The sequence below is a fragment of the Scleropages formosus genome, chromosome 10 (assembly GCF_900964775.1).
Source record: "Scleropages formosus chromosome 10, fSclFor1.1, whole genome shotgun sequence".
Taxonomy (NCBI): Eukaryota; Metazoa; Chordata; class Actinopteri; order Osteoglossiformes; family Osteoglossidae; genus Scleropages; species Scleropages formosus.
The window spans coordinates 15,744,689-15,759,982 of record NC_041815.1 but is presented as its reverse complement, the minus strand read 5'-3'; the positions used below and the strand labels follow the sequence as shown (position 1 = coordinate 15,759,982).

Genomic DNA, 15,294 nt, shown 5'->3' with positions numbered 1-15,294 from the left:
GTAAAAGTGCGTGAGCGATTGATCCGTTCGTGCGCGGACAGTATTTTGCCTGCTGCAATCATGAATAAGGGCAGACTTACCTATCCCTTGTAGCTATATACGCAATGAATTATTTAAATTAGTTGTGCACTGCAGCTAATTTCATATGCTAGATAACACAAGGCATTATCATTGTGTAGTTCATGCTGTCACATAACAGTACGCGTGAGCGAAGTGTAGCAAAAGGCTGCCGAAGCCTGCGCATGCGCGTCTCTTCTGCGCGCTCGCGTACCGGTGGGTGTGCAGCCTCCGCGTGCATCACTTAAGATGAGTAAAGGGGCCTGGTTGGGGTGTACCGGTTGATAAAGCCCTGTAAATAGCCAGGAGCAGTTCCACTGATGCATTTGTACACAGTAACCAGGGTTTTGAATTTGAAGCCAGTGCAGAGAGATGAGTAGAGGAGATACATGGGAGCACTTTGGCAAATCAAACACAACTCGTGCAGCAGCTTTCTGCAGAAGCTGCAGAGGTTTGATGGCATTAGCAGGAAGGCCACACAGAAGAGAGTTGCAGTAGTCCAGACGGGAAGTCACCATGGCCCGGACAAGTAGTTGGGCGGAGTCAGTAGTGAGGTAGGGACGGATCCTACGAATATTATGCAGGATGTATCTGCAGGACCGGGTTGTGGCTTCGATATGTTGAGAGAATGACAGACTCGCATCAATCGTAACTCCCAGACTCTTAGCAAAGGAGCTAGGCAAAATGAGTGAGTTGTCCAGTTTGATTGAGAGGTCGTGACAGGAGGACAGGCCAGCTGGGAGGTAAAGAATCTCTGTTTTGGAGAGGTTGAGTTTGAGGTGGTGATCATACATCCATGAAGAGATGTCCATTAGGCAGGCAGCAATGCGTGCGGAGATGTCTGACGCACCAGGTGGAAAGGAGAGGAAAAGCTGGGTATCATCAGCATAGCAGTGGTATTTGAATCCATGGGAGGCTATGACCGGACCGAGGGAGGAGATGTAGATGGAGAAAAGAAGAGGACCCAATACCGAGCCCTGCGGAACACCGGTTGAGAGAGGCAAAGGAGAAGAGTGAGTGCTCCGCCAGACCACTTGATAGGATCTGTCAGAGAGGTAGGACTCAAACCATCTGAGTGTCGCATCTTTGACCCCAAGCTGGTTAAGAGAGGAGAGTAGAATCTGGTGTTTTACAGTGTCGAACGCTGCAGACAGATCAAGGAGGATGGGGACTGAGGAGAGGGAGACAGCTCTAGCAGCTTGGAGAGCATCAGATACCGCCAGAAGGGCGGTCTCAGTGGCGTGACCAACTTTGAAACCAGACTGATAACCATCAAGGAGATGGTTCCAGGTGAGGAAATCGGACAGTTGATCACAGGCTGCCCGCTCAAGGGTTTTGGACAGGAAGGAGAGGGGAGAGACCGGTCTGTAATTTTCAACCATATTGGGGTCCAGGGAGGATTTTTTTTAACAGAGATGAAATTAGAGCAGTTTTGAAGGCAGCTGGGAAACAGCCAGTGGAGAGTGAGGAGTTGATGATAGAAGAGATGAAGGAGGAGAGTTACAGGGAAATGTTCTGAAGGAGTGACGACGGGATCGGATCAAGTGAGCAGGTGGTGGCTCTGCGCAATATCAGGAGGTCAGCGACTTCAGATTCGGAGAGCGGCTTGAAGTTGGAGAGGATAGCTTTGCAGGGAGGTCCAGCGCGAACCAGGCAGATTGGTGGTGAGAATTTATCAGTGATCGCTTTGACTTTGTCTCTGAAAAATAAAGCAAAGTCTTCAGCAGTGAGAGAAGAGGGAGGAGGAGGTGGCAGGGGACACAGAAGGGATGAGAAGGTGGCAAAGAGACTGTGTGGTTTTTTGGATGCAGACTGTATTTTGTTGTGGAAGAAGGAGGTTTTAGCTGAAGAGACAGCGGACTGAAAAGCAGCTAAGAGCGACTGGTAAGCATCTAGGTCCGATGGAGTTTTGGATTTGCGCCATCTTTGCTCTGCCGCCCGTAGATTTGACCTGTTAGCACGTAACGTATCAGACAGCCATGGGGTAGCAATGGGGCGTGCTGGTCTAGAAGACAGAGGGCAGAGAGAGTCAAAGTGGAAGACAGGACAGAGAGGAAAGTGTTAGTGGCATCAGTCTGTAGATAGATCTGAGAATTGTGGAGCAGAAGGGAGAGCGGCCAGAGTAGCAGAGGCAAAGCAGTAAGGTGAGAGAGATTTTAAGTTGCGGCGAAAGGTGACAACGGGTGCAGGAAGAGACGAAGAGTTAGTGGTGAGAGAGGGTTGAAAGGAATTGAAGAAGTGGTCAGAGACATGCAGTGGCATGACAGAGAGAACGGGACAGCCACAGTTGCGGGAAAATACAAGATTAAGACAGTTGCCCGCTTTGTGAGTAGCAGGGGATTGGGACAGGGAGAGATCAAAGGAGTGTAGGAGCAACAGAAGACCGCTTGCATGAATGTCATCAACATGCAGGTTGAAGTCACCCAGGAGAATCAGCAGAGAATTGTCCCCTGGCACAGAGCTCAACAAGATGTCAAGGTCATCCAGGAAGCAGCCAAGAGGGCCAGGAGAGCAATAAAGGACAACCACAACAAGAGTGATTGGGGCAGTGATAGAGACAGCACGCCATTCAAAGGAATATAGATCATGTAGGTGAAGAGAGAGAACAGAATATTCCCACTGGGGAGAGATGAGTAGGCCTGTGCCTCCACCTCTGCCAGAGGAACGAGAGGTGTGAGAGAAGGAGTAGTTAGTGGAGAGTGCTGCAGGTGTGGCTGAGTTGTCTGGGGTGATCCAGGTTTCAGTTAGGGCCAGGAGGTCCAGTAAGAGATGGGAGGCATAGGCTGGTATGAAGTCAGCTTTTCTCACAGCAGACTGGCAGTTCCAGAGACCCATAGAGAAAGTAAAGCAAGATGGAAGGTTTGACGTGCGAGGATAAACCAGATTGCTGTAGCAGCGAGATCGTCCAGGTCTCCAGCGGTGGTGAAATCGCACGGCTCGCTTACCGTAGAAGACTTTGATGACCAACATGTTGGACGCATGATCCCTTGAGGACAACTGTAATGGTGGACTCCCGCAGGTAGACTCCCTTGTCTTTGTACCCTGAGTCTTCGCACCAAGAAGCTGCCGCAACCGCTGCTGCTACGGGTCACCAGCTGCTATTTAAACTGGGCTACTGCCTATCAGCTGACTTCCTAATTGAAACCGAAACTACACCAACAGTGGCGACCAAAACAAACAACCAACCAGACGCGATTAATCGAATTCACGGAGTCACACCCTCTCCCGCTACAAGACACAGAAATGATCCGGAGAACAGTTGTCTTAACAAACCACTAAATACTACTTAACAAACAAAATAATTACAGTGCCATGCAACGCTACAGAAATACACAACCGATTATATCTATCAACCTGCACAGCTACACGACACGAATGACCGCCGGCGGGAAAAGCGGTAGCAAAACAACTACACTTACCAGAAACACCACGAACAGCAGCGACGCATCTCCAACGCAAAATATAAGAATTGATCTCTTGTTTAATTAAAATTTACAGCCTTTCATTAAGCGGACTTCAGGAATTCAGAAGGGTCCATGATGAAGGTCTGAAAAACAGAGAAACAGTTCAAAATATCACAGCTTGTCACAAATTAGCCAGTGTTTCATTTTGTCATCTTTCTGTTCAGCCAGTGCATGTTTTGTATACGCATTTTGCATTATAGATGCGGACACAAATTGTTAGTGTTTCATGATAGATTCTCAACATATTGCTATAAAGTATCTTAATATGTAAATGTAGTACACTGTCATGCCCTCATCCACCAGTCTCTCAGCAACGCCTGCTGCTGAACAAGGGGACTCAGCATAAAAGGGCATCCCGGAAGCTTGTCAGTGCGGAACCTACCAGAGAGACACCGCAGCACTCAGTTGCTGTGTTCTTCCTGCTCCCTCGTACGATTGCTTCCTCGGTTCTTGATCCTTGCCTTGTTGACTACGTTTCTTTTTTCTCCAGACAATGTTTGCTCATCACATAACCCTTGCCTCTTCCCTGACTATTCTTTTGTCTGGCCCACACTGTTCAATAGAACAACTAGCACCGCACTTGAGTCCGTTGCTCTATTCACTCTTCTGACATGATAGAAGGTTCCACCTCCACCACGGACTCAGAGGAGCCTGGCCACCTGTGCAACCCTGTGGGAGCTTGTTGGGATCCCATAAGCAGTCTCTAAAACGGATCAAGGGGACTCTACGTGACCTGATTTCTGTGCTCCAGGCCAGCAGGTTCCTTCAGCCCACGGAGGACGCCAATGAGAACCCCCTTCATGACAGCATGACCACGGGACTTCCGAACACCCTGCTGCCTGACCCACACATCACCACCCCTGAGAGGTACGATGGCTCGCCGGATCATTACCAAGGGTTCCTCGTGCAATGCAAGCTGGTGTTCAACTGCACCCCCAAATGTATCAGTCAGACAAAGCCAAAATTGCGTACCTGTTGGGCCTCCTCACTGGACCTGCGCAATGCTGATCGACAGTAGGCTGGTGCACCTGCATGAAAATCACGTATGATGACTTCCATAAGAAGTTTAAAGCCATCTTTGATCATCCGCTGTCAGCGCACGCCACCAGCGACCACCTCCTGTGCATTCAGCAAGGTAATCGGACGGTACGCCTTGGAGTTTTGGACGCTGGCAGAACAAAGCGGATGAAACACCGCGTCCCTCTGGGTCTGCTTCTGAAACGGGCTTCAGCCCCGGCTCCAGACCGATTTGACGTATTGCGGGGAGGAGTGGACTTTTGAATGCTTTGCGGAGACGACCGTGGCAGTGGATAGCCAAGCCCATGAGCGAACCCCAAAGTGATAGACAGTCGCCCCAGCCCCGGCATCCCAGGAGGAGGAGCCAGAGGGATGCAGCTGAGGCAGGGACAGTTAGACCCTGAGGAGAGATGGCATCGCTTCTAGGATCGACTTTGTCTCGGGGGCTGCCGGCTGTTTCGTGGACACTGAATTCGCTCAGGCAAACCATATTCCAGGCCAGGATTGTGATGTCACATTGCAGGTGAGCACACTAGACGGGCAGCCCCTTAACTTGGGGTTTGTGGAATCCTGTACTGAGGCCCTCCACATAACGGTCGGGGTGTTTGGTGTCATGGTGTTTTTTCTTATACAGGCCTCAGACACCCTGGTTGTACTAGAATTCCCCTGGTTGGTACGGCATGACCCGGTGTTCCAGTGGAATACGGGGGAACTGGTATCATGGGGAAACCGGTACGTGTTTATGCTTGCAGCTTCCGTGCCTGGCTACCTCAGCGGAAGGGGTGGCAGGGGCTCCCCCGGTGAAGATTTCGCGTGAGTATGAGGACCTGGGTCTTCAGTATGACTCAGGCAGCTGAGCTTCCCACTCATCGCCTGTGGGATTGTACAGTTAACCTCTTGCCTAGGACCACTCCCCCCAAGAGCTGCGTGTACCCCTGTCCCTGCAGGAACAGAAGGCGATGCGGGAATACATCATGGAGGCGCTGAATGCAGGGATTATTAGGCCTTTCACATCACCTGCCTCCGCTGGGTTCTTTTTCATAGGGAAAAAAGATGGGGGGCCTGCGTCCATGCATCGATTATCAGGGGTTGAATGCTATTACGGTCTGCTACCCACACCCTTTGCCATTGATCACTGTGACTTTAGAGAGAATCCATGCAGCAACGGTGTTTTCCAAACTAGATCTGAGGGATGCGTACAGTCTCATTCATATCCGCCAAGGGGACAAATGGAAGACCACTTTCAGTACATCCCTGGGCCATTATGAGTACCGGGTAATGCTATTTGGTCTATCCAATGCTCCCTCAGTCTTCTAGGCCTTCATGAATCATGTGCTTGGGGACCTGATCAGCCAATGCATGCTGATCTACCTGGATGACTTCCTGGTCTTTTCCAGGACCAGGGAGGAACACATTCACCAGGTGAAGGCAGTGTTGCTCTGGCTCTTAAGCAATCGCCTCTGTGTCAAAGGGGAGAGATGCCTGTTTTACCAGCCCCAGGTATCCTTTCTGGGGTACATTCTGAGCTGAGAGGGAGTAGCCATGGACCCAGAGAAAGTGCGCACAGTGACAGAATGGCCTAGACCCACCATGGTGAAGACTCTTCAACGCTGTCGGGGGTTAGCGATTTTTTTATTGACAGTTTATCTGCAGTTTCACTGTTATCTAATTCACTGTATCTAACTTTTAGATTTGTTTGTGGTTTTTGTTGTTTTCTGTTTTTTTCATTTTTAATTTTTTTTTTCATTTATTTTGCAGCTATTTAGTAACTATATTTTATAAAAGGGGCAGGTCTTGACAGAGACTGTGCATAGAACTATTGACATCACTGTATTATTTACAGCATTAGCTTTCTGTTCATTTTAGAAAATTCTGTCATGAACTCATCCATGTCCAGTCCATGTGTTACTGCTTTTTCATGAGCTAAAAGTACAAGGTGTTTTTTTCCTCTTATGAAGCATTGTTCGGCAGAATGGTGCCAAAATTCTTGGCAGAGTGAAGAATGAGCTCTCACATGAAGCAGTAGAGACACCCATTACCACTGCAGATACATAGAATTTATGAAGATTTGCAAATGCATCTTTGTATTCCTGCAAGAGTTTGCAAACAGCAGGAAAAGTGAGCATCAGTTGAAAGCTTTTTGGACAGCATTGGTCTGGCAACAAGAATTTCACTCTTCAGTTCATTTCTTGCAATCCCTGCAAGACCACAGAGAGGATCAAGCTGCTGAATGTCAAGAAATTTGTTGGATTTTGGCATCAAACATGAGAAGGCTTGTATCAGCTCTAAATTCTTTGTGAAAAACCTGTTTTCCTTCTGTATTAAAGCTGTATCTAGTATGTTCAACATCTGTCACCTTAGAGCTTTAGTGGCACATTCAGAGCCTGACTGCCCTTCTTGTCCTAAAGGTGAAAAAATGACAGAGTCGACATAAGAAAGATTAATAGTCCTTAGACGTTTTGGTGAGGGCTCAACAGTAGATATGCCAGTGCAGTACTGCTGCAATTCACTGTAATTTTCTATGAGATTTCTCAGTGCACCAAGAGATCCCTGCACTACTTCAGCTGCACTGCACAAATCAACATGCTGAGACTGTAGGATGGCATTTGCTGGTTTCAAAATGGCAAGAAGATGTTTCAGAAATTTGCCAACTTCAAAAAAATGGTGTCGCTTCAGCTGAAAGAGAAACCCAGAGGCTTCTTTTGCAAGGTCAACTGAGGCATTGTCTTCACTGGAAACCTTGGAAAGAATGTCAAGAATGACTTCCTCATTCTCCACAACACACTTCATGACTTCAAAATGGCTTGTCCAATGGATTTCTAACAAGGTCTTGAGATACGGGCAACTGTACCTCTGACAGACAAAATGATGCCTGAAAAAAGAGTACAAGGAGCCTGACAAGTCAAAGAATCTTTTGGCACAAGGTTCACTTTGAATTGCATGTATGATTGAGAGGTGAAGCTGGTGGTTATAGCAGTGAATGAATAGGATATGACTGCCCAACCTTCTTTGTAATAAAGCCTGAACATCACCTTGCACCCCACTCATCACTGATGCTCCATCATAACACTGGCTCAGTATATTGTCAGCACTGAACCCTGTTTCAGACAAGTGTTGTAATATTTCAGTGGTGATGTAATCTGCATCAAGCTGCTGGAGTTCTAACAAGCCAACAAGATGTTCCTCTGGCACACTTGCACACAAAGCAGATTACAACAGACAAATTTTCAATGCTGCACCAATTCCTTGTGCAATCGCTTTTTAAACAGAATGCAGCTGAATCAGCAGTGTCATATTTCTGTTTTATTTTTTTCAGAACCATGGATGCCAAAATTTCAATCGCTTTATTCTGGATGGTTTTAGAAGTGTACTTTGCATCTTGTGGGATATTTGATGTAATGTCAGCAAGATATTTATCTTTTTTCAATGTGTATTTAAACAACTTGACAAAAAGCCCGGAAACTATGCAATCCTCCTCATTGTCAAATGCTTCCCGATCCCCACGTAGTGGAAGGTCTTTGACTGTTAAAAATTTCACAACACCTGCAACACTTTTTATGTAATAGTGATTCTTTTCTATCTGTTGGGGACCAAGCAAATATACTACGGTCTCCCCCGACACCTGTCGGTGGCAAAACTCTGTCCATGCGGTTGAGGCTTGTAAATGTGCCTGGCTACAAGCATGTTTTTGAAGACCGCTATCACGTTCTAATGCTGCTTTCCAGTTTTTAAAACCTGTCAAAATGAAAGTGTCTTATTCGGAGCAGCACCAAACACTCGACACGGAAAACAAAAGCACGCATCGCGCGCTACAGAATATTCATGCCAGGGTCATGACTGATACCAAGTGGCTGAAAAGTATGGCCCTCTCCCTCCAAAAAGAGTTTGGGGATATGATTTCAGATCCGGCTGATGAGGATTTGCCCTGTTTAAATCATTTGGGACAGAATTGCTGCATTTTTGAGTGGGTGTAATTGTGTTCTTGACACCATCAGAAGCTGCTGATGAACTTTACTCGTCTATTTCTCTGACCTCATTGCCAGAAATGGATGAGGTGGTAGTTGTGTCCTGCTGAGCTAAAATGGTTTTCTTTTGTCCTGTCGGAACAAGAAATCTGTCCATGTTGTGTTGTCTTAGGCTACTAAAGTATGTAGTAGTAATAAGTTTGCTAATAATTCTAATACAGTTCCCTGGCTGTTTCTGTCGTTGCTTTGTAATTTAGCATGTCCGTTAACCTCAAAGGTAGCGAAGTGAATGAGGCTAAGGCTATTTGTCTCGACAGCCTAAATAAATAAATAAATAAGAAAATATCTGGAGCTGAACTGAATATCGCACCAATTTTGTGATTAGCTGTGGGGTGTGGGGTCAGGGTGGGCCAAGCTTCTGATTGGGTGGATCAGGCCCACCATGGCCCCCCTGTGGAGCTGGGCCTAATGAAATTTAGTTATTTTTTCAGTAAAGACATGTTTCACATTATATAAATCTAAAGTACAGTAATATGTATTAACAGTTTCACCGTTTAAGATGCTGAAATGGGGCTGCTGTCAGTCCTGTAAGCGCAAACTGGAATGCCAGTGAGTGCTGAGTGACCTGTTGAGGTTACAGGCGACTGCTATATTTACCGGCGTTGAAAGCTGATCCTGGACACCCAGTATCATGGTGTTCCTGTCAGGGTTGATGTCAAGGCCACAGAAAGACCTGGAGCATGTGCAACATTGCACCTTCCATTGAACACCAGCCTAGTGTTTTTTTTTCTTTTCACAGTCTTGTGGCTAACATTGCAATCAGTATGAAATAGTCTTTTAAAATAGTTTGCTCAAAGTGTCGCATCACGCACAGTTCCCTAAACTGTCTCTAATGAAAGGATGACATCATTCGTACCAATTATGAGAGCTTTCGACATGCACAGAAAGCATTCCATAGCACCTCAACAGTCTGCATCTACAGTACAAATGACAATAGTATTTAAATTACTAAAATAAAGTCACTGATTAGGGCAGTTAAATACATCATCCATGAATCTAACTGACTACAAAAAGAACACAACAACACATGTTTAGGTTCGGGGGGGCGCGGTGGCGCAGTGGGTTGGATTGGGTCCTGCTCTCCGGTGGGTCTGGGGTTTGAGTCCCACTTGGGGTGCCTTGTCACAGACTGGTGTCCTGTCCTGGGTGTGTTCCTTCCCCCTCCCGCCTTGTGCCCTGTGTTGCCGGGTTAGGCTCCAGCTTACTGCGACCCTGTATGGGACAACTGGTTTCAGATTGTGTGTGTGTGTGTGTGTGTGTGTGTGTGTGTGTGTGTGTGTGTGTGCGCTTAGGTTCTAGCAACACATAACATACCATAGCTGTAGTAATCCACATAAGAGTGAATGATAAGGATTACCAATATAAGGCATCACTGTTACCAAAATAATTCAAACTAGATTTCTGAGTTATTCCAGAGAGGAATAAATGTACAATGAGGATACTATAAATGGCAAGGTTGATTTATAGGGTACAAAAATGAAATTTAGGGAGCAATGGATGTGTAAACTGCACTCTTTATATGTTTCTTTATTCATATATAAAGAAAGTACCAACAGGATATCCCATTTTAACGCTAGTAAAACGCATTTTAAAACGTTGAAAAAGGCTACAGCATAGAGCCTCCGCTATTCATTATAACATGCAGCCATAATGGTACGAGTTAGTGACACCAATAGCAAGTATTCCATGAGGAAGACTTAGTGTTTTTCCTCATCCATGCCCCGGACATGCTGGTGATACTGGGTTTCTCATGGTTAGTGTGGCACAACCCGATGTTTAAATGGAGTACTGGAGAACTTGTTTCCTGGGGAACCCAATGCAAGATTTCTTGTTTACACCTTCCCTGTCGGGTCACCTCAGTAGAGGGCGTTGAGGGCGTTGAGGGGGCTCCTCAGGCAGAGATCCCCAGAAGAATGATGAGCTTTGAGGCATTAAGCGCGGGGATCATCAGGCTGTCCACGTCCCCAGCTTCCGTGGGTTTCTTCTTTATAGGAAGAAAGGATGGGGGCTTACCTCCCTGCATTGACTACAGGGGCTTGAACACCATCACAGTTCGGTACCTACACCCACTTCCTTTGATCATCTCTGCTCTTGAAAGGATCAATGGAGCCATCATTTGCACAAAGTTAGATCTTAGAAGTGCTTACAACCGTATTTGAATTAGGAAGGGGGGCAAGTGGAAGACTGCGTTCAGCACCTCCCTGGGCCACTATGAATATCTGGTCATGCCGTTCGGTTTGTCCAATCCTCCCCTCTGTTTTCCATGCGTTTGTGAGCCACGTGCTCAGAGACCTGGTCAACGAGTGCGTATTAGTATATCTTGATGACATTTTAATCTTCTCCTGGACCAAGGAACAGGATGTGCAACAGGTGAGGATGGTGTTACAACAACTATAATCAAACTGACTCTTTGTTAAGGGGGAAAAATGTCTATTCTGCCAGCCTCAGGTGTCTTTCCTGGGCTACATCCTCGGCAAGAAGGATGTAGCTATGGACCCTAAAAAGGTTCGCACTGTATTGGAATGGCCCAGGCCCACCACCGTGAAATCATTTCAGAGGTTCTTGGGTTTTGCTAATTTCTACTGCCGGTACATCTGGGTTTTAGTACCATCACCACCCCCCTCGCAGCCCTCACTGTGATCACAGGATCCCAACTGAACTGGACCAACCCTACCGATCATGCCTTCTGAGACGTCCAGTCCAAGTTCACCATGGAGCCAGTGCTAAAACACCCTGATCCCTCCTTGCTGGTCATGGTCGAGGTAGATGCCTCGCTTGTGGGGGTAGGGGCAGTCCTGTCCTAACAGCAGGGAACCCCACCAAAACTCTTCCCCTGCGCATTTTTCTTCTGCAAGCTTTCACCAGCAGAGCTCAACTATGACACTGGCAACCGTGAGCTATTGGCCATTAAGTTGGTGCTGGAGGAGTGGAGGCACTGGCTGGAGGGCGCTGCACATCCCATCCTGGTGCTAACCGACCATCGGAACCTTGAGTACCTGCAAAAAGCTCGCAGACTGAACCCTCACCGAGCCCACTGGGCGCTGTTTTTCACTCAATTTCAGTTCACCATATCCTACCGGCTCCGCTCTAAGAACACAAAGGCCAACTCCCTGTCCCACATACACGACCCTGAACCAGTATCCGAGAACCCAGAGCAGATTCTGCCCGAGCAATGAGTGGTCGACCCCGCCCGATTGCAGTTGTTCCATGATCTACAGGAAGCCCAAGCAGCCGAGGCGGGCCCCCTGGACTGCCCCGATGGTAAGGAGTATGTGTCAATGAGCCTGCATGCCTCCCTCCTTAGTTAGACCCACAGCGCACTAGCGGCCAAACACCCTGGCATTCAGGGGACCCTATCCCTCCTGCAGGGGCACTTTTGGTGACATTCCATGGCCAATGACATCCAAAAGTATGCTGAGGCCTGCACCACGTGTTCTCAAACCCGGACCCCGACGTTAAAGCCCGCTGGTAAGTTGGAGCCCTTGCCTATCCCTTCCTGTTCTTGGTTCCATGTGGCAGTAGATTTCCTAGTTGATTTACCTCCGTACAATAGTAATACCACGATACTCACCTTGGTGGATTATTTCTCGAAGTCCTGTTGCCTGATCGTACTCCCCAAGCTTCCAACCCCCTTGGAGTTGGCGGAAGCATTGTTTCAACAGGTGTTCTGGTTATTTGGGCAGAGAGAGGGCCCCTGTTCACTTCACAGCTATGGAAGGCCTTCTGTGACAAGTTGGGGGTCAAGGTGAGCCTGACGTCTGGGTATCATCCACAAGTCCATGGGCAAGTGGAACAGTTCCAGCAGGACATCTCCAGGCATCTCCAGGTCTATTGTGCTCACAAACAACATCAATGGGCCCGGTTCCTGCCCTGGGCAGAGTATGCCCACAATGCCCTCTCTCACACCTCCATGGGCTTGTTGCCGTTTCAGTGTGTCTTGGGCTATCAGCCTGCCTTATTTCCCAGGCAAACCTCATCTAGCCAAATACCAGTTGTGGATGACTGGTTCCAGAACGGTGACAAGACCTGGCGTCTTGTCCGGACACACCTCCAGGAGAGCACAGAGAGGTACAAGCAGCTGGCAGTCCATCACTGACAAACCCTGTCGTTCATGCCTGGACAATAGGTTTGGCTTTCCACCCAGAACCTGAAGCTGCAATTACCCCCGAAAATGCTCAGCCCTCGGTACATTAGTCCCTATAAGGTACTCCGCCAGGTGACTCCAGTTAAGTACCAGCTCCAACTACCCCCGGGGATGCACGTGTACCCCACCTTCCATGTCTCCTTGTTTATGCCATGTGGGACCTCTCTGCTCCAGCCTGTAAGTTCCAGTGCACCTCCTCCGGCGTTATTGGATTGCCAGCAGCAGAACAGGCAGCTCCAGTACCTCATCGACTGGGAAGGCTACGGACCAGAGGAGCGATTGTGGGTGGCTGCTTGTGACATCCTGGACCCTTCACTGACTGTTGACTTCCACAGGGACCACTCAGACCGGCTGGCACCTTGCCCCCGGGGCCACCCCCGTTCAGGGCATAAGGTGGCCTGAGCCACCTATGGGGGGGTACTGTCACGCCCCCTCCATCAGCGCATTGACAACACCTACGCCGAATCAAAGGACCAGTGTATAAAGGGAAGACTCACCAGCCTCACTGATACAGATCCTCATTTCTGAGTCACCATAATGCTCTGTGCTTCTTTGGTTTCCATGCCCCTTTGTCGCTGTGTTTCCTGGTATGACGTATCACTTGTGCCTTCTCGACCTTGAGCCTGTTTGTTCCCCTTGGAAGACAATTGACATTCGACCAACCCTTGCCTGGAACTCGACTACGCACTTGCGTGTCCCCTTTGCTGGTGAACAGAACAAACTCACACCTGAGTCCTTCACTCTCCCGAACCCCCTCGACCATGACGCACGTGTGTCATGGTCAGGGGGTTTGGAGAGTGACATTTAACACTTTTATATTGACTTGTGTGTAGGGAAATTCAGCAAAAAGCCTCAAGAAAACATTAGAATGCAGATTCTCGGAGAATGGATAGGATGATCTTAACACTCTCTCCCACATTTTACTAATCTTACACAGCTTACAAATTTTCCCCAGGTTGCTTTATGGGTTATTTTCTTTTAACTGGTATTTCTGAACCAACACCACAGAGAAGCAAAAAATTGTACTAAAAACTACAAGTGCAGCCACAACAAATAGGCTGAGAATTTTTGTGATGTATGATGTCTAAATAATAGGTGAAAGTTACAAGTATTTGCACAGAATGCTAATAGCTTTGGTACTGCTTTTACAGCGGGGGGGTGCGGTGGCACAGTAGATTTGGCCTGTGCCTGCTCTCTGGTGGGTCTGTAGACACACACTGTCTACAACCGCTTGTCCCGAGCAGGGTCATGGCGAGCCAGAACCTAAGTCAACACTATAGGGTGCAAGGCTGAAGGGGGAGGGGACACACCTCGGATGGAACGCTAGTCTGCTGCAAGGCACCCCAAGCAGGATTCAAACTCCAGACCCACCACAGAGCATGCCTTGGCCAAACCTGCTGCAGCACTGCGCCCCCTGTACAGGGACCCATGCGGTCACATTTATTCATTAACCTGACGCTTTTTGCCCCCAAATAGACTTACATTATCTAGCTTTCTGCAATTGTTCACCCATTAATTTTGTGTTAGTATATTACTCAAGGATACGACAGTGAGAGAGGGATTCGAACCTGCCACCTGTGAGTCCAAAAGTGGTAGCACTAACCAGTACGTTGGTTAATAAACTAGAACTGGGTTCTGTAGAAAGAAGAATTCTGTCAGCGAGACTGTTTATATTCATTTTCAGTTCACACACGGACACTGGAGCGCTGAGGTTGTCCTATCTCATGAGTTGCAACACTGGGCTCTGAAGCAAGATGACCTGCGTGGGGGTTCAGCCGATGTCGACATCAGCTGTGTAGCTTATGCACACGTGGGAGGCTACAGTGCATTATGGTTCCAACAGCGTTCCTATAATAGTTCCGAACAGTTATTTACATAATCGTACAGAAGTGTTTGGACGTGTGTCGTGAAGTGACAACTGCGTTCCTTCACACTCAGTGCCAAGAATGGTGGGCGGGGTGGGGCGAGGGGGCGAGGGGGCGTGTCCCTCCAAAACCCTATCAAGCCTAATTATATGTCGCCCACTTGGTAAATTATTTTATTGCACCCCCTCCAGTAAGTAACATGCTGTAACAATGTTGAAAAAGAGGGTTCAGTTCACATGTGGTGTCTTTCGACACAACCATACAGTGGAGTGTAATTCCAAGTATGTTTTTCAGTCTAAATTGTAGCAGCCTAAATGCACCATCCTGGGAATGGGCAGATGATTTATTAATGAGCAGAACAGGATGGTCAGATTTGTCTAATGCGTTGTTGTGTGGCCATTTGACCCTCGCAGCACATGGGTGATGGCAGCTCCTCTACTCTCAGCCATTGAGCAAAGAACAGGGCTTCTCACTCTGTGTGCGTGTGTGTGTGTGTGTGTGTGTGTGTGTGTGTGAGCTGTAGAAAGAGGGCCATGAAAAACCCACTTCACTGTAGCCCTACACGTGGTGACATTGCAAAATAATTACAATACAACATAACTTGATCATAGGTTTTCAGTCTGGTTGTGAGATAGCTGCACTCACCCAACACAGGACACACATACAAAAAGCAGGGGCAGTCCTACATAATGCTGTCTGAACATTGACGGTTAGATTCCCAC

The 15,294-nt window shown here is 47.8% G+C and overlaps 1 long non-coding RNA gene across 1 annotated transcript; it reads left to right on the top strand.

The window, feature by feature from the left end:
- The first annotated feature begins 1,314 nt into the window (after nt 1-1,314).
- LOC114911648 (uncharacterized) lies at nt 1,315-8,775 on the top strand. The gene is made up of 3 exons (XR_003797958.1): nt 1,315-1,347; nt 4,273-5,061; nt 5,173-8,775. It is a non-coding gene; the product is annotated as an uncharacterized LOC114911648 (long non-coding RNA).
- Nucleotides 8,776-15,294: the final 6,519 nt, after the last annotated feature.